The sequence below is a fragment of the Camelus ferus genome, chromosome 1 (genome assembly GCF_009834535.1).
Source record: "Camelus ferus isolate YT-003-E chromosome 1, BCGSAC_Cfer_1.0, whole genome shotgun sequence".
NCBI lineage: Eukaryota > Metazoa > Chordata > Mammalia > Artiodactyla > Camelidae > Camelus > Camelus ferus.
In genome coordinates, this window is record NC_045696.1 from 71,563,934 (window position 1) to 71,587,202 (window position 23,269).

The 23,269-nt window shown below is 40.9% G+C and overlaps 1 pseudogene; it reads right to left on the reverse strand.

Moving 5' to 3' along the window:
* Positions 1-4,670: 4,670 nt before the first annotated feature.
* LOC116664296 lies at positions 4,671-16,237 on the reverse strand (annotated as a pseudogene).
* Between the last annotated feature and the right edge of the window lie 7,032 nt (positions 16,238-23,269).

A 23,269-nucleotide genomic window follows, 5' to 3' on the forward strand; every position in this document is an offset into this window, starting at 1 on the left:
GCAGGGGCCTCCTAGTGGGTCTGGGAGCTCCTCAGGCAGCCACCAGAATAAAGGTGGTTTCAGCATTGGTAAACCCTGGGAGTTATGCCTACCCCACAAATCAGTGACCCTGAGAGTTATGCTGACCCCTCAAACCAGTAAGTATGCCCACAGTCAGCCTTTTCCTCATCTTGTACTGAAATAGAAGCAGAGCTGTCAAGTCCAGGGGCAGTCTGCTGAAACTGAGTGAGACTGTAACATGACTTATTTTATGCAGTGTTTACAGTCTGGGTCGGCTTGTCATTTGAAGGAGGCAGCTACTTGGAGTGAGCGGAGCCAGAGGGTCTTCAGATCTATTCCTCTCCTTTTTGGGATATAGCATATTGTTCCGTATTCTGTCTTGCAATACCACATGGAAGCCCTTGTTTTGCTCTCCAGAGCATCCTGACAGCTTTAAGATTTGAAGGTGGCCAAGCATCCATAGATCCTCCAGCCATTCTTTTTCTCTCTCCAGCCTGCTCCTCTTCCCTACGTAGACAACAGTTGGGACATAGTAAATCATCACTCAAACATACCGAACACTTTCCACCCACCCTGCCTCTGCTCTAGGTCTCTTGCACCTGAAGTCCCCCTGTCCCTAATTGTAGTAGGAATATTTGCCATCCTTTAAGGCTCATCTCTGGTACCCCTTCTACTGTGGGGTCTTCTCTGAGTCTCTCCTCTCTCCCTCACCTGTTGGGAAGCTGTGCACACCTTCCACGCCCTTTAGAAGGTGGCACTCACACTGTGCTTATACCCAGCCCCTGAAAGCAGCGGGGTGCTTTGCCCAGCTATGGGCTCAGCACTTGGCGCTTCTCCCCTGCAACAAACCCCAGCTGCAAAGCACTGACGAATGGCTATTTTCCTGAAGATTTCACAAGGAGACAATTACATGGCATCTTATACTGCAAAACTCCACGATTCCCTTTAAATATCTCAGCTCCCTCACCTCAGCTCCTCCCTTGGTACCAGCTCTTCCTCTTTTCCCACCACACACCCTGTCTCTGGGCCTCTCTCCACCCACAAACTTGGGTCTCCTCCCTTTCCATAATCTCTGCCACCTTCTTCCTAGACAATTCCCTCTACCTCTCCACTCCCTAATCTTTTTCAGTAATTTGCATTTTCATACTCATCACCTTTCAAACAAGAGAATTCCATTCTTCAGAGACAGAGAATATCAGAAATAACAAATTATCTCAGCCCACTCCACCCCTATCCTGTTTTCCTCCACAGACATATTAAACAGCTCAGCAAGCCTGTTACACTATACCTCCTCAGAGTGTTGAGTGAAGGCAAGAGTGAACACAATCCACTATTTGCTCATGGCATCTGAGCCTCTCCAGTCTTGAGGTCCACCCCTTCCTGCCCTTTTCTGGTGCGGGAAGATGTGACACCTCTCTGTAGCTCTTTTGGATGCAGAGGTCTGACTCTGGCTCTGTAGTTACCAAGAAATGTTGTCTCACCCCAGCCCAGACAGTGCCCCACTAGACTAGCTAAAGTTTGGGGTCAAACATGGTAGCATTTAACAAGGGTTTAACAAGGAAAGACATAGTTGGAAAAATTTCCATTTTGAGATCTGGAAAAGGAGGTAAGTGTCATCTGGAACGTGAGCTCTGTCCCCCCCCAGCTTTTCTTTTTCTTGGTAGGGGGAGATTTATTAGATTTTTTAGTTTATTCTTAGAAGAGGTACCAGGGATTGAACCGAGGACCTGATGCCTGCTAAGCATACACTTTACCACTTGAGCTAAACCCTCTTCCTTGAACTTTTCCTTCTGAAACAGTAAGTGCTTCTCCTGGGGGTGGGGTGAGTGGGATGGCAGTCCTTGCTTTGTTTTTGAAACCATCCTTCACAGGTTGAAGTCAATGAAATGCCAGAAATCAGTATCTCAATGGCCTTGGATCCTGTTTGTGACCAAAGTTGCCATGCTAGATGCAGGTAAGGATGACTGGGCATCACCACGAGCCCTGGGCTCTGACTTCAGGGGACTGAGACATACTTGTATCTTCTCTACATGTGATGCCCGTCCCTGTTCTCTTCATTCTTCTGCCCCAAGCACACCTGATATCACCTCCCTCTCTTCTTAATTACTTTTCAGTAGTGAGAATTCAGGGGTCCCCTCTGGTCTCAGAAGAAACCTGAGTTTTGGAAACATTTTGTCATAAATTACTCCTGCCCTGACTGCTCTATGTAGGCCTGATCCTCCAAGGGACACCTCATAGCACCTTTTCACATGACTTGCTGCAAAACCCTCTCAGGTATGAACACATATGGAAAGTGTCTTCTCCTGCTCATGACATCTGGTCACAAGCTTAGGCCAGTTTAAAATATGACCATAACCCACTCCTAGGGTTGCTCAGCAGCCTGTTCCACAGACAGCTGTGTGTCCATATGGAATTCTGCTGCTGGTCCCAGTGGACTTGGACTTCATCTCCAGTTTCTTGCCGCTCCGTGACATTTAGGAGGTATGTACTGATTCCAACTTGATCTTCCTCTGCTGTCCCTGGCTCTGTTCTTCTTTCAAATACCTGTAGTTTCTGAGGCTGTGTCTTGTCCATCTGTGGTTCCCTTTTGCTTGATGGGCAGCTCTCCCAGTAATCCTTCAGCAGGTATGGAAGGGCTGGGCCTGTCCATGAATGTCTGCAGCAGGTATCTCCTGTTCTTGAAAGAACCCATCCAATTTCTTAAGAAATTGTGTTGGTTGAGGCTGGCATACCAATCTCCAGCCCAAGAATTCTCAGTTTAGTAAGCTCCCCTGACGCTGTGCTCATCAGATACTCTGCCTGAAGTGTCCATTTCGAACAGTGTAATGTCCCCAAAGCTTTAATGCAGATCTCAGACTAATTCCCATACACTGCTAATCCAGGACCACCCTAATCTGTACTGTGTGACTTTTCACTCCCTTACATACTTTGACACTTTGACAGTTGTGATCTCTGTCGCCCCATAAAGACTTGAAATCTAAGTATTTCCAGCAGAGCTTTAGCCTTGAAAAGTCTAGGTTCAAATTTAGCTTTGTTTCTTACTAGCTGTATATCCTTGGGTAAATTACTTAATTTTTCTCTGTTTTCTCATCTGTAAAAATGAGGATAAAAACACCCACCTCATAGAATTGTTATGAGAATGAAAAAAATAGAGTGCATGGGATACAGGAAGTGCTCGATAACAACCAAAATGATCCCTGTTGTTATTATTGTCCCCTCCCCACCGAGCTGTGTCCTTCCCTTTAGGAGACGGAAAGAAGGAAAGAAAGGAAGAGTAAAAGAACATAACCTCTATTATCTAGAATTAATAAACAAGTCTGAAGAAATGGAGTGATTTAGAAAACCTAGAAACCAAAGCCAGCCTTTCTGAACACTCCCAGGGTCCTGTCCTCTAATTTCTTTTGTCTTTCCCAATGGGCATTTATAAGATGAAAAAAGAGAGAGAGAGACTGCCCACAAGATGTAGAAAAGCAGTTTGCCTCTGCTAGTTAAATATCCACACTCAAGGCCACACCACTGATCTTAAACCATGGTTGCCTTTGAGGTGCAGACGAAGGGACTAAAAGAGTTTGAGGGAGAACTGCTTCTTTCAGTCAGTTTTTGACTAAAAATACCCCAAAACTATACACATATATACACTTCTCAAATTAAAAAAAATGTTTTAAAAAGTCCTTGCCTGACTAATGTGATTAAAATAAGCACCTGTGTTAACTGTTCTGCAGCCTCCTTCGCTTCCAGCCCCAGATCTCTCTGTGCTGGCCTAGAAAACAGTGAGGGCTCCCAGGTCACCAGCGCACAGGGACAGACACTCTTGACCCTGCTTGTGACAGCATCGCAAACACATGCCTGACATACTTTAAAAAGGCTGCCTTGTTCTATTACTGGTACATGAAAGTTTTGCTCCGGTAGCAAATCTCTAAATTTAGATGCTTTTCAGGATGAACTCCGAATGATCTTTGTCCCCAGCACGAGTAAGGAATCAGAGGGCACCTTGCTTTTTATTCATTATTCAAATGCCAGAGTTGATGTTTTGTAATGCAAAACTTTTGAAGATTGCCATATTAATGGAAAATAAAACAAGCACAAGGGAGTAGCTTTCTCTTTTTGCAGTGCTCATAGAAATTTTACCGTGGGATCCTTTATTTTCCCCCTTTAGTTGCAAATCATTGCTATGTTATAGTAATACACCATAATAATACTTTGCATAGTCAGGTGAAATAAAAACAAATTCAGGGTAAAAATTCTTATCCTGGTAACTCTGTGGAGGTGTTTAAAATGAATGCAATTTAGGAATTTGGTTCTCATATAATGTCAAGATTCTTAAATGTTGCCATTTTAATTGAAGAAAAGACAATGTCACTAATAAGAAGACTTTAAGGAGTACTGAATTTACTTTTTTTTTTTAAAGTGGTTGTGATATTTACTTATTTTGAATTTAGTTTAATGGAGAACCAGATCCTTGAAAGACCAGTCCCAACAGGGTATTTTTTTTTTTGTACAGCCAAGATATTTTTATTTATTTAATGAAAAAAATTACTAGGGTATATTTGATAATTAAAAACTGTATACATTGAAGGTGTACAGTTTGGTGATTTGGTATACATATACATTGTGAAATGGTTACCACAGCCAAACTAGTTAACACATCTATCATCTCAGATGGTTACTGGTTTCTTTTTTTCCCTTTTTTTTTTTTCAAACGAAAGTTTGTTCTTTGGAATCTATGCACGATAGGTTCCAAGACAGCACTTCATTCTAGCTATAGGTGGCAACAGATGTTATGGCAAGGAATCCAGATGTTTAAACGGCAATAGAATTAAGGATCATCATTGATGGAATTAAGGATCATCATTGCCTCAGGCACAAGGAACAGCTTACTTTTTGCTGGATTTCTTAATTCCACCTGCAGTTAGGGGGCCTTTCCCTGTGGCCTTTGCCTTTCACTCCTCGAGTTTCTTCTGCTCCTCTTTCTGTTTCTGCTTGAGCACCTTATCTTCCTCGCCCATCTCCTTGGCCTGCTTCTTTGGCTGCTTCAAGGGCTTCTTCCTGCCACCTTTGTAGCCTGTTATGGTGCCTGCCACCCCTTCCCCAGTTTATTTTCCTTTTTTATGTGGTGAGAACACTTAACATCTACCCTTGTAGCAATTTTCAAGTATGCAATAAAATACTGCTAACTATAATCACATTGTTGTACATTAGGTCTCTAGAACTTACTCATTTTGCATAACTGAAACTTTACATCCTTTGACCCACATCTTTCCATTCCCACCCCCTAGCCCCTGTCAGCACCCTTCTGTTCTCTGCTTCTATAGCATTAACATTTTTTAGATTCCACATACGAGTAAGATCATGCAGTATTTGTCCTTCTGTGTCTGGCTTCTTTCACTTAGCATAGTGTCCTCCACATTCATCCATGTTGTTGCAAATGGCAAGATTTCCTTCTTTCTTAAGGCTGAATAATATTCCATTGTATATAAATACCCAACAGTGTATCTTTATGAAGATTCAAGAAGGTAACTTGGATTCAGATGGACTGGGTTCAGATCCTGACTCCGCTACCGCTAAGAGGGTGACAGTAGATGGTTTATTTAACTGCTCCAATGCTCAGCTTCTTTGTGTGAAATCTAATAATACCTTCTTATTATGAGAATTAAATGACTGCTTATAAAAAGAGCACATAGGCCTCCATAAATGTTAAGTATTATTCAGTTAGGACATAACTGGTAAGTATTATTTTGTCAGGGTATAATGATGAGTACTATTAGGACAGGACATAACAGTGCATTGACAAATCCTAGTAAAGGAAGATTCTTCCTGTTTAACAAGGAGCAGCTTGGTTAATGGAAAAAACGCACAGAAAAGAGCAGGATTCTGGGGATCCCTGACATATCTTACTCAGTAACCCTGGACAAATCACCTAATCCCCTTGGGTCCCCGGTTTCTCATCTCTAAAAGGAGCACCATGAAGATGTTTAGCTAAACTGTTTCTAAAGGTCTGTCTAGTTTTGGAAGTACAGGAAGTTTGTGTATTTTTGATTGAAAGGACTTCAGTGGAAAAGTTCTTTTGGTTTAGCGAGCTACCCAAATCAGGACGTTCCTGGGGGCACACAGAATTCTTTGGGAGGGAATCGGGTGGCTATAAGAGGCCACAAATAACCAGAAATCAGGTTCTAGCTCTGGGAGTGAAAAGCCTGCTTGACAGGCTAATGGGATTTGGGGAGGACACAGCTGCTTCCTTTGGGATCTAACTGAACTCAGTTCCTCCACTGAACCTTTAAAACAGCTCTCCCACTCCTAAAGCAACACCCTCCACAAAGCCTTTCCCAGGTGGGTCCCGGGACCAGCACCTCCTTCCCAGCAATCTGACTCCTAAGGGAGAGCCCCTAGCCAACCTCCCCTCCTTCCAAGTCACCCCACTCCTGGGCTTCACCTCAGTTTAACCTGCTCACAGCCCTTCTTGTGGGACTCATTAGATGCCCCTGCCCCCAATTCAGCCCCCAGATCTTTCTATTTTTAGCTCCCAATTCAGGGACTTTTGGGAGTAAACAGTCACATGCGCTAGGGAATTTATGACATTACTGGCTTGCACTCTCTCTTACATTCTCATTAATAATCCCTTGCTTTAAAAAGAAGAAATGAGTAATTTTTAAAGTTTCCTTCTTCCAAATTTAAAACTATTACATGCCAACTGTTGAATACTTCACAATGGATAAAGAAGAAATTGGATACCATCTATGTTCAACCCAGAGAGCTACTGTTAACAATATATTTTCAATCTTTTGTTTCTTTTTATTTATAGTGTATCCATAGCTATTCATACTTGTTTTTGCTTATTGAGTTAATACTATACATGCAAAATAAACTCATATATTAACATTTAGTTGGTGGCTTTCTATTTCCTTCTCTCTGATCTGTCTTGATCTTCCACCTCTTGGCAGTCCCAAAGACACTGCCCTGCAGCTTGGAACTAGCTTGCATCAGCATGTTATTACTAAATATTGAGATGAGTTAGAGTTTTGTATGCTAAAAAAGATGTCTCCTCAAATTGAAGGTGATTTAGACTCATTAACCCTGCAGACATGAATCCCAGGAAATTTATTTTTGATGTTTTTTGGGTTTCGTAGCATACAGTTACTTCCAGTGTTCCCTTATGTTTAATTTTTAAATTTCTCCCTTTCATTTTTAAAAAAGAAATTTGCAATAAAGTTAAAAGAAATCTTTCATTAAAATATTATTAATAATGCCATTATGCTATCAATACAACTATTTAAACATTTAAAATACATTTCTCACAGGCTCAGAATTTGCTTACATACTATTATATGTATTTTTTCTTAACATGGTATTAGGAATATTTTCCATAGTGTATTAAGTCCACCCAATTAGCTGTTTTCATTGACTTTTCATTAGTAATGATAACAGTAATGGCCAACAGTTACTGAGCACTATTCTAGGTGTTTGTTAAGTGCTTTACCTGCACTATCTTATTTAATCTCCACAAAAGCACTGTGATGTAGCAACTATTAGTAGCTAGCCCCATTTTACAAATGGGAAGACTGAGATTCAGAAATATTGCCTAAAAACTGGGGCTTAGAAAAATCTGACTCTGAGTTCTGTGCTCCTTATGAACTATTATACAGTTCTTTTTGCTCCGTAATGTGCCTTGGTAGATGTGCTAATCTTTGTTCAACTACGCCCTTGGTTTTGAATACTTAGGTAGCAGCCAGGTTTTTTTTAAAACCCAATTTTTGATAACTCTGCAATGAACCTCTTTCTGCGTATAGATTTTTGCTTCCACTGCATGATTTCCTTATGGTTAGTTCTCAGAAGTGGAACAGGAAGATAATTTCAGTCAAAGGGACCTTGTTGGAGGAGCTGTTGGGAGAAGACAAGGAGAATTTATTCAGCTCTTTTGCCACAGGCTCTGTTCCTGAGCCCCACACTATGGAGTAGGAGGAGGGGGAGATGTAGGGAGACTGAGCCACTGAGGAATCTGGTCCCTTTAGGGCTGTGTTTGGTGCCTCTCCTGTCATGGAACCCCCGACTTCCTCTTATCATGATGTTTATTAAAGACACTTAAACTTGTCTCATTATGTTACCTCCACTTAAATACAAGGACTATCTGTTTTCCTTCTTTGTATCCCAGGGCTTAATATAGTAGTCAGAACACGGCAAGTGCTTAATAGATGCTCCTTGAGTGAATAAGTGAAGGAGAGAGAAAGAAAACCTCTCAACTGTGAGCTGCAGTTGAATTAACTGTGATAGTTAAGATCAATACCTAGTCAGGGTGGATATTAAGCATCAGGGTGGGTTAAGTCTTTTTATTTTGATGCTTTTTGGGCCTTGCTGACACTAGAAGGTGCTGTCCCTCCCAGGGTTAGCAAATTCCTATGGAGAGCAAACAACTCCCCTGAGAGTTTCATATGCAATCCAACCAATCCAAGACCATACCCCAACCACCTGCTTTATCAGCTGCTCACAAGACTCTCCCCTTTGGGCCACTTCCTCTGTCCTAATTGCCCCAGATCTAGGTACCTGACAGCTAGGGACAGCCCCTCTGCCCCAGAGTCTGCTGAAATTATTCCAACAAGCCAATCCTAAACCTGCTTACCCGGCCTCACATATTCCTTCCTCTAAAAAGCATGATAAAGGTTCTTGTCGTTGTTTTCCACTCTCTTCCTCTGCCCCATTATTGACCCTAGTGCTTCCTCATGTGGCCATATGTGGCATGATGTGTCGCCTCCTTTTGGGAACTGTGAGTAACAAACTAACCGTTCAATGGCAATCATCTCACAGGCTGACTTCACTATACTTGAAAAATGATGAAACCTACATTTTAAAACAGGTACCAAAGTTGACAATGACTGAAATGATGGTGGGTGAAACATTGTGACAATGTATTGGAACAGTAGGTCTGCAAGATGTAACTGATAGTAATAGTTGCATAACTAACAGGTTATAATGGTTAAAAGCCAGAGAGAAGACATGATAATTATGATAATTAGTAGCAATAATAATCACACAAACCTTACAGAGCACTTTTATAATCTTAATAAGGAATAATAATCTCACTGTTTTATAGATTTCTTTCCTACATATTATCTAATTTGCTTCTCACAACACATAACTTCTAGATAATAGTATTATCCTGTCTGATTACAGAATGTGCTAGGCCTTCTGGTAAGTTCACAGAAACAGAAATAAAACTGAATATCACCAGATATTCTACATTGAGGAAACTGAAGCCCCATGAGGGTGTGGTTAGTTTTAAGTGTCAACTTGATTGGACCATGGGGTACCCAGACACTTGGTCAAACATTATTTCTGGCTGTGTTTGTGGAGTGTTTCTGGATGAGATTACTGTTTGACTCTGTCGACTAAATAAGGCAGACTGTACTTCTCAGTGTGGGTGGGCTTCACCCAATTGTTTGAAGACCTGAATAGAGCAAAAAGTGAAAGGGATTTGTGTTCTGCCTGATTGTCTTTGAGCTGGGACATCAGTCTTCTCCTGCCATTGGGACAGACTTGGACTGGAACTATACTGTTCATTGGTTCCCCTTGCTCTCCAGCTTATCAACTGCAGATCTTGGGGCTTCTTAGCCTCCATAATTGTGTGAGCCAATTCCGTACAATAATTTCCCTTGTTTCTGGTCTCTGGGGAACCCAGACTATTACAGAAGGGAAAGAAATCTGACCTTGTCTGGCCCCATCCCTCCTAACTGAAGTCATAGATATCCTCTGCTGGCTAAACCCATCCTAATTTAGAAGCCCTCTCAGAGCCCAGCAGGAGGCAGGGCAGAGCCCCAGCAGCTGGTGGGCTGGGGATCAGTTTCTAAGGCTCCCTTCCCATTGAGGTCTGACTGATGCCCCTTGGTTACCACCCAAGGTCCATCCCCTTTGCCTTAGGCCAGAGCTAAGCCAAGACCCGAGGATGGGTCCTCTTACTTCTGCCCACAACACTCACAACAGCATCTGTCAAAGTACCTGAGACAGTACCTGAGAAGGACTTGGCCCTTCTGTAGGGTAGCTGCCTTCACATCCCTGGGATGCCAAGCTGGCTTTGACTTGGGAACCCAAGAAAGGGATCAAGGTCACCTCAGGTTTCAAGACAGGGGCTTGGTTACAAACCTTTGGCAGGTTTAGAGTGGAACTGGCCACAAGACTAGGATACAGAGGCCAGAATTATTGGTCCAGTCACCCCAAATTGCCCAGGAATGAAATTTGCCCTAAAGTGTAAGGTGAATTTGCAGCCTGGAGAGAGGTAAAGTGTAAAACCTTGCAGAGCAGGGAGCCATGCAGTGCTGCTGGAGACCTTTCCCTCTGCTTATTTCATCAGTTCCCAACCTTTATTAAAGAAACACTGGGAGCTTTTTGATGGGTCTGACTCCACTTGGAATCAGAGAATTTCTATTTGAGAAGTAATGTAATGGTAACAGCAGAGCTTGGTGGAAAAAGAGAGGCGGTGGCAAGTGCAGACAGAGAGATAGAATTAGCAAAAATGAAGAGCACTTGAATTGTCTGAACTAGTTTCTGTGCTTTTAACCATAGCCAGGGGCTGCTCAAACTCTTGCTGATGTCACCACCAGAAATAAAATCTGACTCCTCCTCTGCATCACGGCATTCACTAACAAAATATTGTGTCTATCTGTGTGCAAAGGACAGGACGGAGAACAGGTGCAAGGGTGCTGGCTGGGTGGGTGACCAGCAGAGGCAAAGAGCAGGGAGTCAGGGGCTTGATAGAAGCCGAGGGCTGGGTCACCAATGTTCTCAGACAGGATCCGGATGAGCTGTGGGCATAAAGAGGCATTAGATCAGCAAACAATCAGAGGGAAGCAAGGTTCTCTGGTTTATAAAGAGATTCTGAACCAGAGGAGTGGATAAAGCAGAAATGGAGGCTGGAAGTCTGAGACAGCACCAGGAAATTTCCAAATTTCCCTGAGAGGAGGTCATAGTCCTCCTTGGATTGGGTTTTTTAAAAACAGAAATTGAATTAATTTTACTTAATCAGGGAGGGCTCAGGTTTTTACAACTTAAATTTAATTGAATTTTATATATAGCTGCACCTACAGGATAGTCTTTCTAGGCTTTCAGGGGACCAGACCTCTCAGGGAAGCCCAATGCCCTCCTGCATCCTCATGTCCCCAGAGGCCCATGACAGATGGCAGGCTGTGTCTTTGGGCAGAGGAGATTCATTTGAGCATCAGGGATCGTCTTTGGATTTTTCCTTCAGTATCCAGCCTCCCACCTCTTGGGATGGGAAGAAGGGGTAGAATTATAGAAAATATAGATAGCAGTATAAAGAAATGGAATGAGCCACCCACAATTCCACTCTTCAGAGACAATCACTCTGCTTCTGCATCTGTGCAGTGGGCGTAATTATTCTAACAGATATATTAGATGAGGGAGACGCTATTTTAACATTTTGGTATATTTCCTCCTACTCTTTTCGTTAAGCATTTAAAAATTGGAAGTGCACTGTATATATAATTTCCCCCCACTTTTTTCCTTAGTAAATAGTATGACTATTCTCATGGTCACAAATATACTCTGCGTGTGTGTATGTGTGTGTGTGTGTGTGTTTGTCTTCCAGTAAACTACCTACAAAGCCAGTGATGGACCAGATTTAGTCTGTGGGCAGCAGCTGACTAACTCTGGGTATAAAGTCCAGGGCATGGCCCACCCCAGTGCAGAATAAGCGGCAGCCATGGGCAAAAGCACGATTGAAGTGAAAACGATGATGCTCTCCTCCTCAGGGACTCAGAGGTGAATTGATTGCATTTCTATTTACAGGAAATTCACTATCTGGGACGTGTAGGGGGCTGAGGGATAAGCAGGCAAGAGATGAGATTTAAACACACTGCTTTCTGTTTAAATCTAAGCCCCATTTAATCGGGGGCTCCTGGGTCCATATTTAATCTCTACACGGTGGCACGAGTTCTTTGAGAGAGGAAAGCTAGGACTTTATCTCATGACTGAAAATTTCCAGGAAGCCCCAGGAAAGGTGGCTGATTTTTGCCCTCTGTGGCTCTGCCTCTCACCATGATTTTGGAAAGATGTCTGGGTTCTGCCTCCTGGGGCAGCTGGGTGCAGGCAGGAGCATAAAGACTTGACAGAAATACTTTTTCAAATTGTCACTTTTGACGATTGTATTCTATCGCATGATTGAAACATAATTTATTTATCCCTCTTCATTGTGTTGGATATTTAGATTGCTTCTAGTTGTTTGCTGTTAAAATACTGTAAAGGACATCTTGTTATATAAATCATTCTCTTAAATTTAGGCTATTTTGTATTAGATGGGGGAAAACTATTTTAACATTTTGGTGAATTCTGTTCTAGTCTTTTTATTTGGCATTTTAAACACTGGAATCATGTGGTTTATATAATTTTATTCCACCTTTTCTCTTAATAGCATGACTATTTTCATGTTTATGTTTTATTCATAGATACGATTAGGTCAGCATCTGAAAGCTTACGGTTCTTACTACATATTACCAAATTGCTTTCCTGATAATTGTACCATTTATTCCCAACAAGTCTTCAGTCTGAAACATAGACTTTGATTAGGCTTTACCAAGGATTTTTCAAATGAGAAGGCCTGGGCTTGGCTTTCTCACTCCCATTTCAGTCCTGATTGGAAGAGCTTGGCCTCCTTGCTCTTGCCTACTGGTCGTCTCCTCACTGGGGAGTGGGAGTCCCAGAGGAGGGAACACCAGGAGAGACGGCTTGCAGTTCCTTTCTCCACCCTACCTGATACTCTTCATCCAAGGGCCCAACTCATGTTCTGATCTTGTCCCAATCTCTGAATCTTAACTCTTTTCCCCTGGAAGCAGTGGGAAAAATCCTTAAGTTTTGGAGTCAGAGAGAACTGGGTTCAAATCCCTGTTCTATTACTTACTAGCTCGTGAAGTTAAGCAAAGTTCCTTACTGTCTCTGAACCTCAGTTTCCACATCTGTGAAAAGGGCATGAAAATAGGCATGTAGTGAGAATTAGATAAAAGAAACTATGTGAAGCTTAGGTGTATACTATGTATTTAACAAACGGTAGTCCCTCCCTTTTCTATTTTTCTGTCACGCAGGGACTGAACTGGGCCTGGAGTTGCCATCTCAGATGAGACACTGGAATTGTCATTCTCATAACTAGAGTATGAATGTGGCGAGAAGCCACATTCTTTCCGGGCCTTTGTACATTTTGTTCCTCAGCCTAGATCAGTGATTCTTAAATTACGCTATGCACCAGAAGCACAAATATCGATGCGCCTGACACCTAGAATGTCTGATTCTGTATGTCTGGGGAAGGGCCTGGGAACTTGCATTTCTAGCAAGTTCTCAGTTGAGGCTGATGCTGCTGGTCTGGAAACACATTTTGAGAAACTTGGGCCTAGAACATTTTACAACTCTTTCTAACCTTCTGGCAAATTCCTACCCACCCTTCAGTTCTTAGCTTTGATTTTATTACCTCAAAAAAGTCTTTCTTAAACCTAAAGTCCAAATGAAGAATCTATCTTCTACACTTTCAAAGCTCCCTGGACCTGTTTGCCCATAGGACTCATCACAATGCTCTGTCTTATGGCTTGTCTGTATCCCCCACTAGACTATAACTTCTTTGGAAAAGTGACTATGTCTGTCCTGTTCATGTCGGTATCCTGTATCTCCAGGACCTTGCTTTGTTCCTAATACATAGCAGGTGCTCAATAAGTGCTTGCTGAATGAATGAGTGAGCCAGACCCTAGGTAGCTGGAACCAGAGCCTAGGACTCATGAGAGTGGGGCAGGTAAAGGAGTAGGTTCTAGTGGCCAGTGTCCAGGCAAGTCTAGGAATTCACGGTTAGGGAGATAAGCACAACGCTGCAGGAGCTACAGGTTCAGAGAGGGGACATCAGGAGTTGGTCCACCCGCTGGGTAAGGAGAGCAGGGCAGAACCCAGTGACATAGAAACTGAACTGGGACTGAAGACTCAATTTCTGATTAAGATGCCTGATCCATGGATGAACCTTGAGGGCATTATGCTATGTGAAATAAGTCAGACAGAGAAAGACCTAAACCTTGTCTGGGGTCCTTGCTGAACGTCCCAGGTGCTCAGTGAGGTTTTTGCACTCTGGCTGATCAGAACTCAAATGTGTCTCAGAACTAGATAAGCTCTGGGAATTTTTCAGCTTGCAACCACTGATAATTTCCCAGGGTTCTTGTAAGGATTAAATCAAATAATTCATATGAAGAATATTTCAGGGGGTTGTTATCAGGAAAGGATACATGAGAAGGGCTTCTGGGGTGATGGCAATATTTTAAACAAAATTTTTGTTTGTTTTGGGGGGGAATTAAGTTTGTTTATTTCTCTGTCTGTTTATTTATTTTTAGAGGAGGTACTGGGGATTGAATCCACGTCCTTGTGCATACTGGGCATACACTCTACCACTGAGCTATACCCTCCCCCAATGGCAATATATTTTTTGATCTGGATGGTGGTTACATGTGTGTTCACTTTATAACTATTTGTTAAATTGAATATATTCTGTTTATATGTTATATATCACAATAAAAATTTAAAGAAAGAATATGATATAGTGCTAATATATAGTAAGTACTTAATAAATGGTAGTAAGCCTGATTCAATGAGATAAGATATGTAAAATGCCCGGCACAGAATCCAACTCACAGTGGTTTCAGGATCATTTCCCATAAGTAAATTTTATGCAAGTCAAACCTACATAAAGACAAGTACACAAAGCATAATCACACAGTTCAATAAATTTTTCTTAAAAAAATTCACCCCAGTAACCAGCAACCATGTCAAGAAAAGGAACTGAATTATTGTTAACATAAAAGGATATGAAATGGGATTTTTCTGATGTCTCAGAATTTTGGCTAAGCTCTCAAAGCTGCTGATAAATACCTGTCCCCCTTCTAAAGAATATTGTTGGACATATCTTCAGAGCTTCCTAAAAGATAACAGAGCTGATCCTGCAAATATCAGCCTCTGTCACCCACCTCCAGCCTCACAGGAGGCTAGGACTTCAAAGGTGGCTCATTTCAGACTCTGGTTGTTCAGGAGTATACTGTTTAATTTTCACATATTTGTGAATCTTCCAGCTTTCCTCCCGTTATTGATTTATAGTTTCATACCATTGTGATCAGAAAGATACTTGGTATGATTTCAATCTTCTAGAATTTGCTAAAACTTGTTTTCTGACCTAACATATAATTTATCCTGAAGAATATTCCATGTGCATTGAGAAAAATGTTTATTTTGCTCTTGTTGGATGGAATGTACTGTGTGTGTCTGTTAGGTCTATGTGGTCTAAAGTATAATTCAAATCCAATGTTTCTTTATTGTTTTTCTGTCTGAATGATCTATCTATTGTTGAAAGTAGGGTGTTAAAATCCCCTACTATTATTGTATTTGCTCAATATATTTAGCTGCTCTGATGTTGAGTGCATATATGATTGGTATATCCTCTTGAAGGATTGACACTTTTTCATTATAAAATAACCTCCTTTGTCTCTTGTTACAGTTTTTGACTTAAAGTCTATTTTGTCTGGTATAAGTACAGCTCCCTATGCTCTTTTTTGGTTTCCATTTGCATGGAATATCTTTTTCCATCTTTACTTTCAGCCTATGTGTGTCCTTCAGGTTATGCGAGTCTCTTGTGGACAGCAAGTTCTTCTTTTTAAAAAAATCCATTCAGCCATCCTATGCCTTTTGATTGAAATTTTTAATCTATTTACATTTAAATTAATTAGTGATAGATAAAGACTGAGTGATGCCACATTATTGATTGTTTTCTGGCTGTTTTATTCCCTTGTTTATTTCTTCTTGTTTTGCTGTCTTCCTTTGTGAATTGATGATTTTTCACGGTGGTATGCTTTGATTCCCTTCTCTTTATATTTTGTGTGTCTGCTGTAGGTTTTTGCTTTGTGGTTATCATAAGGCTTACATAAAACATTCTAGAGGTATAACAGTCTATTTTAAGCTGATAACAACTTACCTTTGATTACATATAAAAACTCTACCTTTTTACTCTCCCCTCACATTTTATGTTTTTGAATGTCACAACTTAACATTTTTTTGTATTATATATCCATTAACAAATTATTGTAGCTGTAGTTATTTATAGTACTTTTGTCCTTTAACCTTTATACTAGAGTTAAGTGATTAACGCACCACCATATTCTAATATTAGAGCATTCTGAATTTGACTATATATTCTTACCTTTACTGATATGTTGTACATATTCATGTTACTAACATCCTCTCATTTCATCTTGAAGAATTCTTTTCAGGATTTATTTCTTATTTCCTTTTTTTTTCCTTTCCTTTATTGAAGTATAGAGTTACAATGTGTCAATTTCTGATGTACAGTACAATGTCCCAGTCATGCATATATACACATATATTTATTTTAATATTCTTTTTCATGAAAGGCCACTATGAGATACTGAATATAGTTCCTTGCGCTATACAGAAGAAATTTGTTTTTATCTATTTTTATATATAGTGATTATCATTTGCAAATCTCAGACTCCCAAATTTATCCCTTCCCATTGCCTTTCCCCAGTAACCATAAGATTATTTACTATGTCTGCAAATCTATTTGTTTTGTAGATGAATTCGTTAGTGTCCTTTTTTTTCAGATTCTACATATGAGTAATATCATATGGTATTTTTCTTTCTATTTCTGGCTTACTGCACTTAGTATGACAATCTCTACGTCCATCCATGTTGCTGCAAATGGCATTATTTTACTCTTTTTTGTATCTGAGTAGTATTCCATTGTATATATATACACCACATCTTCTTTATCCAATCATCTGTCAGTGGACATTCAGGTTGCTTACATGTCTTAGCTATTGTGAATAGTGCTGCTATGAACATTGGGATGCATGTGTCTTTTTGAATTAGAGCTTCCTCCAGATATATGCCCAGGAGTGGGATTGCTGGATCATAGGATAAGTCTATTTTCAGTTTTTTAAGGAATCTCCATACTGTTTTCCATAATAGTTTAACCAAACTACATTCCCACCAGTTGTGTAGGAGGGTTCCCTTTTCTCTACACTCTCTCCAGCATCGATCGTTTGTGGGCTTTTTAATGATGACCGTTCTGACTGGTGTGAGGTGATACCTCATTGTAGTTTGCATGGGCCCAGCTTGGCCAGGTGTCTATCCTTGGATCAATCAAATGTGGCCAAAAAAGTGAAATCAACAAGAACATGTCTATGAAAATTACCCCCATGGGGAAAGGGAGATCTCAGAGGAATCCCCAAAAGGGTCTCCTGTAGCTATAAATTGTTGATGTTCATTTCAAGGACTCATTATCTAGAGAAAGACCATTACAAAAATATTTAATTAATTAATAACTGTCCAATTCTAAAAAAAGGATATACGGCAGCTAAGTCTTAAGTATGCAGAGGTGCAAATTTTAATATAATAAGGCCAGAAAGTAAATTAATTTAGTATTAGAATGCTTTACTCCAAATCATTAAAATCTTTAAGTGTGACTTTGTCTAAATTATTGTTCTAAATGGAAAATTTCATTCGTAGGGACTATAGGTCAGTGAGAAGATTTTAGAAAGTGAATATTTGGCTCATTTGTTCCTCTTTACTTAAGCACAGTCTGTATTTTAGCCAAAATTACATTAGTAAGAAAATGTGGTAAGACAAGAACTAGTAAATCTATTTAAATTTAATTAACAAAGGGAGTTTGTTTTAGATATTTAAAATATTTGGTCCATTATAGTGTTTTGGTTAATGAATTATTGAAATTTCATAAGGAAATGAAACTCAGTTGTCTGGCTTTACCAGGTGTTTCTTTATGACTGTAGATAATCGTACCTCATAGCATGAGTATTAAATGTTTTAGGCTACATATCTTGTTTTATGCTAAATGAATAGGGGAAGTAAAATGTAGAACAAATTTCTCTCTACAGGAAGCAATAGAAAGGCAAATCAATGTTGTTCTTTACTTGGTCCTTTGCATTGTTTTTATATTTTTACTGGAAGCGCTTTACAGCAGTGCTCTTTTGGATTACCATTTAGTTGTTCAGTAAATACATAGTCAGATTTAGCACAAGCCTCAGATGGGACTGAATGTTTCTGTTCCCCTGGGGAAAGACCCTGTACCCTAAGTTAGTTTGCATATGGCTTCAGATGGCTAGGAGAGGGAGAGAGCTGTTGACTTGGAGACCAGGCCTCCCACCTTGGAGGAGAGGGCCTATATACTCTTTTTGTGCAATTATAACTGGAAAGTAGAATATTAAGGAGGGAGGAGGTTAAGTAACAGCAAACTTCATTAAGTCGATCCACCTGCAGCTCTGGGCGAAATGGGGCTTAGGGGTAGGCTCAGCTTGGAGGACAAGCAATTAATTGCAAGCTGGGCTCTTGGGTACCCTGTATTTCTTTGTGAGGGGAAGTAAATTTTTGTTAAGATTAGGGTCTCCTTGGGAAGAACCTCAAGAAAATAAAAAGCAGGGCTCCTGTCAGCCTCTCTTGAGCAGGGGTTGTCCTAGAGAGACCAGTCCTGCAGGGATCAGCCATTGCCTTTCTCCAGACAAAGAAAGAGTGCAGAGAAAGCTGGAGGGATTCCACTAACAGACCACCAGGGAGGGAGCTTGCAAGCAGTTGTAGTCAGACAATGGAAACAATACTGTGAGAACTGGTGGCCCTTCTTTATGGGGGCATTAGCAAGATCAGTGAGGGAGACTCCAGGAGAGGCTGTGGACTTTAAGTGAGGTGGCAAGAAGATGCTTGTATTGGCACTCTGCCTTTCCCCCTCTCTGCTGGTTCATTCCTATCAGAAGGTGTCACATGTACAAACTGGCTACTGTGCCTCCCATCTTTAAAAAAGCCTTCACTAGATCCTTCATCTCTCTCCAGCTGCCAAGAAAAACATCTCAAAAGAGTTTCTCTACCTCTCTTCCAAGAAAAACATCTCAAAAGAGTTATCTGCCTCCAATTTTTCATCTCCCTTACACCTATTTTTTACCTTCAGGCTGCTTTTGGTATGAAATAACAGAGAACTTTAAATCAGCTGTGTGAAATAAAATGGAGACAGACTAATGAGTTTAAATAACAAGAACTCCACAGGTAGAGTGGGCTCCGGGCATGGACTCTGGCTCTGCTTTGTGGCAGTTCTTTTGGCTCTGTCCTCCTCTTTGGCGTCCATTTTATCCTCAGGCTGGTACCTAGATGGTTTCCATAGAACTGTCACACCTAAAACTGACAATAGCCAATGTAAGAAGAGGAGCTGCCTTTTCCTAGTTTCTCTTTTTTCTTAAAAAAAAAAAAAAAGGAGACCTCTGCAGAAATCTTCCAACAGACTTCCTCTCACATCTCAGCCAGAATTATATCACATGCCCATTCCTAAACAAATCATTGCCAGAGGAGGGTAGACTATAGTGATTGGCTTGGATCGATCAGGGTTTACAATGGAGCTGGCCATATGGGTTCTGTTTGCCAGGAAGAAGGGGAGGACAGATTCTGGGAAAGTATCTAACATGTCAATTTAACTTTTGTCCCTAACAGTACACTGAAATGGAGCAGCATAAGACACCAAATTCAGTGGGCATTTTTTTTTTTTTTTGTCTTCATCTTATTCCACCTTTTAGCAACACGTGACTACCTGAGTACCCTTCAGCTTCTGCTGTATCATGTTCCCCTGGTTTTTAAGTTTCCCTTTGGTGGCTCTTTCTCAGTTTTCTTGGTGCACAGGATTGTAGAATAGGACTCATCCTATTTTGTCTTCAGCTTTGTCTTCCCAACACAATCTTAGCAAATGATTCAAGGAGATAATTAGCCAGGACTTGCGAAGGATTGACCAAAAGTGGGTTTTATCTCCCTTAGTTGATTAAATACTTCCAGTTTATGAAAAAGGTTAAAGATACCAAAATGCACAGGAAATTGGAGTGAAAATTACTTTAGAGAGATCTGCAATATAAGTTTTTCCCCACAGTAGGGAAGCAGTGAGAGTGTTTGCTCTTACCAGCCAGTTTAGTGAAAGGGGCTTTACTGGGGGAGCTCCTGGAGAGTGGGACACAGAGCACTGGAGTCTGACTGTGGTTGGCGGCTCCTTTGATGGCAGAGTAAAGAGACTCTGTGTTGGGGATGGCTGTTCTCCCAGAGTTTTGGGCCAATGAGGCTTAGGTGCCTCCCATGGCCCTGACGTAGTGCACACATAGAGAGCAGGCATGAGTTTTCTTAGATTCTGCTCAAAAGGGGTCCTTGGAGAAAAAACAAACAAACCACGAGCAAATCCTGGAGATATACCACTGAAGTCCAAGGTGGGAAGAATTTTAAGTGATCAGCCCTAGGAGATGCATTTACCTCCAGCAAGGACACTGCCACTGCAAGATTTCCAGAGATGGTAGAGTCTCTGAAAAAAACCCACAAAAAAACCCCCTACGTAGTCCCATGGGAAAAAGAATAAGCTCTAAATACCTGTAATAATAAAAAGCATCACCTTCCAACCAGTTGCTTAAACCCCAGATCTAAGATTTGGATTTTCTCCCTTTCCTCATCCCCTGCTTCCAGTCCATAACCAAGACTGGTCAGTTCTACCTGAAGAATGTATTCCAAATCCATCCTCTTTTTTCTGTCTCTACGCTCATCCCCTCCTCTAAGGCACCATCAACTCTTCCTGGGCTGCTGCCAAGCTCTCTGTTCTGGTCTCTCTTCTTCCACCCTTCCCTTGTTGAGTCTGTTCTCTACATCATCAGAGTGAATTTTAAACATTAAATCCAATGTCAATGCTCTGCTTAAATCCTCTATTATTGTCTCATTTTATATAAAATAAAATTCAAACTCTTAACCATCACTTACAAAAGCCTTTATGATCCAGTCCCTGTCTTCTTCTTAAGGTTGTATAGTCCATTCCCTTTCACTCACTATGCTGCAACCATTTTTCCTTGAATGAACTAGTCTCTTGCTTACCTCGGGGGCTTTGCACTTTCTGTTCCCTCTGCCTGGAATGCTCTTTTACTGACTCTGTTAAGGCTGCATCCTTCTCAGCCTTCAGGTCTCTACTCAGATATCACCTCCATGGGAAGGCTTTTCCTGATTATTCTTTCTAAAGTAGCTCCTCCTGAGACTTCCATTATTCTTCATTTAATTGCCTTATTTCTTTTATCCATAGCACTTATCACAAATTAAAATGTCATTACATCTTTGTTTACTTACCTTTCTGTTTCTCTTGCCAGATTTAAATTTCAGTCCTTTCCAAACTGTTCATACCAGGTTCTTAGTACCTAGAATAATATCTGTCAGATAGTAGGTGCTCACTAAATAGGCAGTGAATAAATGAATGAAAGGGGCAACATCCAGCAGTGATTAATCATCCTTTGGAGGTACCACGTGGACCTGAGTTAGAAGAGCCCAGAGTGAAATTACAGGGTCCTAAAGCTCGTTCAGAGTGGAGGCTGCCACTTCAGCGTGGTGTTTCCTCCAACCAAGTGGGCCACTGCCTCACCCTGCATGTTACCTGGTAAGAGGGAACAGGATCTTCGGGATCTGGGTAAGATAAATGTTAATAGTGATTCGTTTTGTCTTCTCTGCAGTCAGAAAATGACAGAGAAGGAAACACTTAAGGCCTGAGCAGACTCTCCTCAAGAAAATCTTGTTAGAATGGCAAAAAGGGCAATACTTACAGCATTCATTCCACCTCATAATGACCAGACTGAAGGACAAATCCTCTAGTGCGGAGGGCCCAGAGCAAGACCTCCCTCCTCAAGGACAAAGCACTTGCCTATACTGGAACCCTCAAGATCTCCTGAGGCTGAATATGTCTAGTGTACACTCAAATAATAGAAAATCCAAGGTGACTTGGATCAGGTGCTGTGAGTCATAGAAATGATAAGAAATTCTGGAATACTGTCCTATGTTTATAATTTCCATTCCTTCCTCCACAACCAAATTCAAATTGCAAATAGCAATAGATGACAATGACTATTTGATCAGCATGGTACGGTGGAAAACACATGGGCTTTGATGTCAGAGACATCTGGGTTCAAATTCTATCTCTGTCACTGGCTTAATCATCTTGGGCAAGTCGCTTAACCTCTCTGTATCTTAATTTCTCCCTCTAAGAAATAATTATCTTTGCAAAGTTGTTTGAGTATAAGGGTCTGATAGATGGAATGGGCCTGACAAATGACGGTATGGTTATTATGGTGGGAGATTTTCAGCTTTCTACCTCAGTGTGATAAATGCTTCAGAGGCATAATAAAATGCAAAGCCTGTCTTACCTTTATCCTCCCATCTGATGAAATAAAATTATTTTTAAGGCAGGACAAGAAAAATTTTAAATGTAAAATTCTCTGCCCGCTTGAGCCACTACCCCCACCCCTTAGTGTGCCTGGTGCATCTGCATTATACATGAACTAGGTCCCCTCAGAAGACACAGGAATGCCTACTTGCCAAACAAAACAAAACAAAAGAAAACAAAACAAAACAAAAAAAGCAACTTCCTCCTGGCACCAGCAAGGTTAACTCCTTGGGAGATAACATTCCTTTCTCAATCTTATTAGGGGTCACAATAGCCCATTACTTGCCTTGTTGGACTATGTAAACTGTCAGTATGTTACTTTGATGTATAATCGTTTGTCTCAAAAAATTATGTAACCGTGCTTTGACTTCTAATGGGAAAACAGTCTTCAGAGTTTTCTGAAAGACTGTCTCTCAAGTTATAATCCTCAAGTTGGCTCATATAAAATTTCCATTTCTTTCTTAGATTGACTATTGATTAATTTTTTGTTGTTGACTCATCTCTGTAAACCTTGGAGGATCTGAGCCTTGTAGAGAAGCCCAATGCTTTAAAGCAAGAAGTTGATTTCAAGTGATGGGTCAAGGTTGACATCTAACATATCATTAGTGTATTTTAAGACTTGGTGGCACCTGTGATCCACCCTGGAAACAAGAGGCAACTTAAATTCCAAGGAATAGGAGGTTACCAAGAAGTAGCAGGGTTATAAGGTGGCTGGCTGAATCATGACTTAAGAGATTAAGTTTAAATAGGGGAATGGCAGTCTAGGCCAGTTCAACTTCTTGATAGACAAGTGGAAAACTATTTTCTACAGGCCACAAGACTATGTTAATTACCCCTTCTTGTCTTTTGGTTTCTTCAAAGCCTCTGTTTTCTAACCCTTTACCAATGACATCCTACATATCCCCTCAAGCTCTGGGTAATTATTTTCCCTGAGAGATGAAACGATTGCACATAAATGTGGGTCGTAGGGCAGTCGCGTTTTCTATCACATGGGTAAAGAAGCTAAAAGATCCTGTT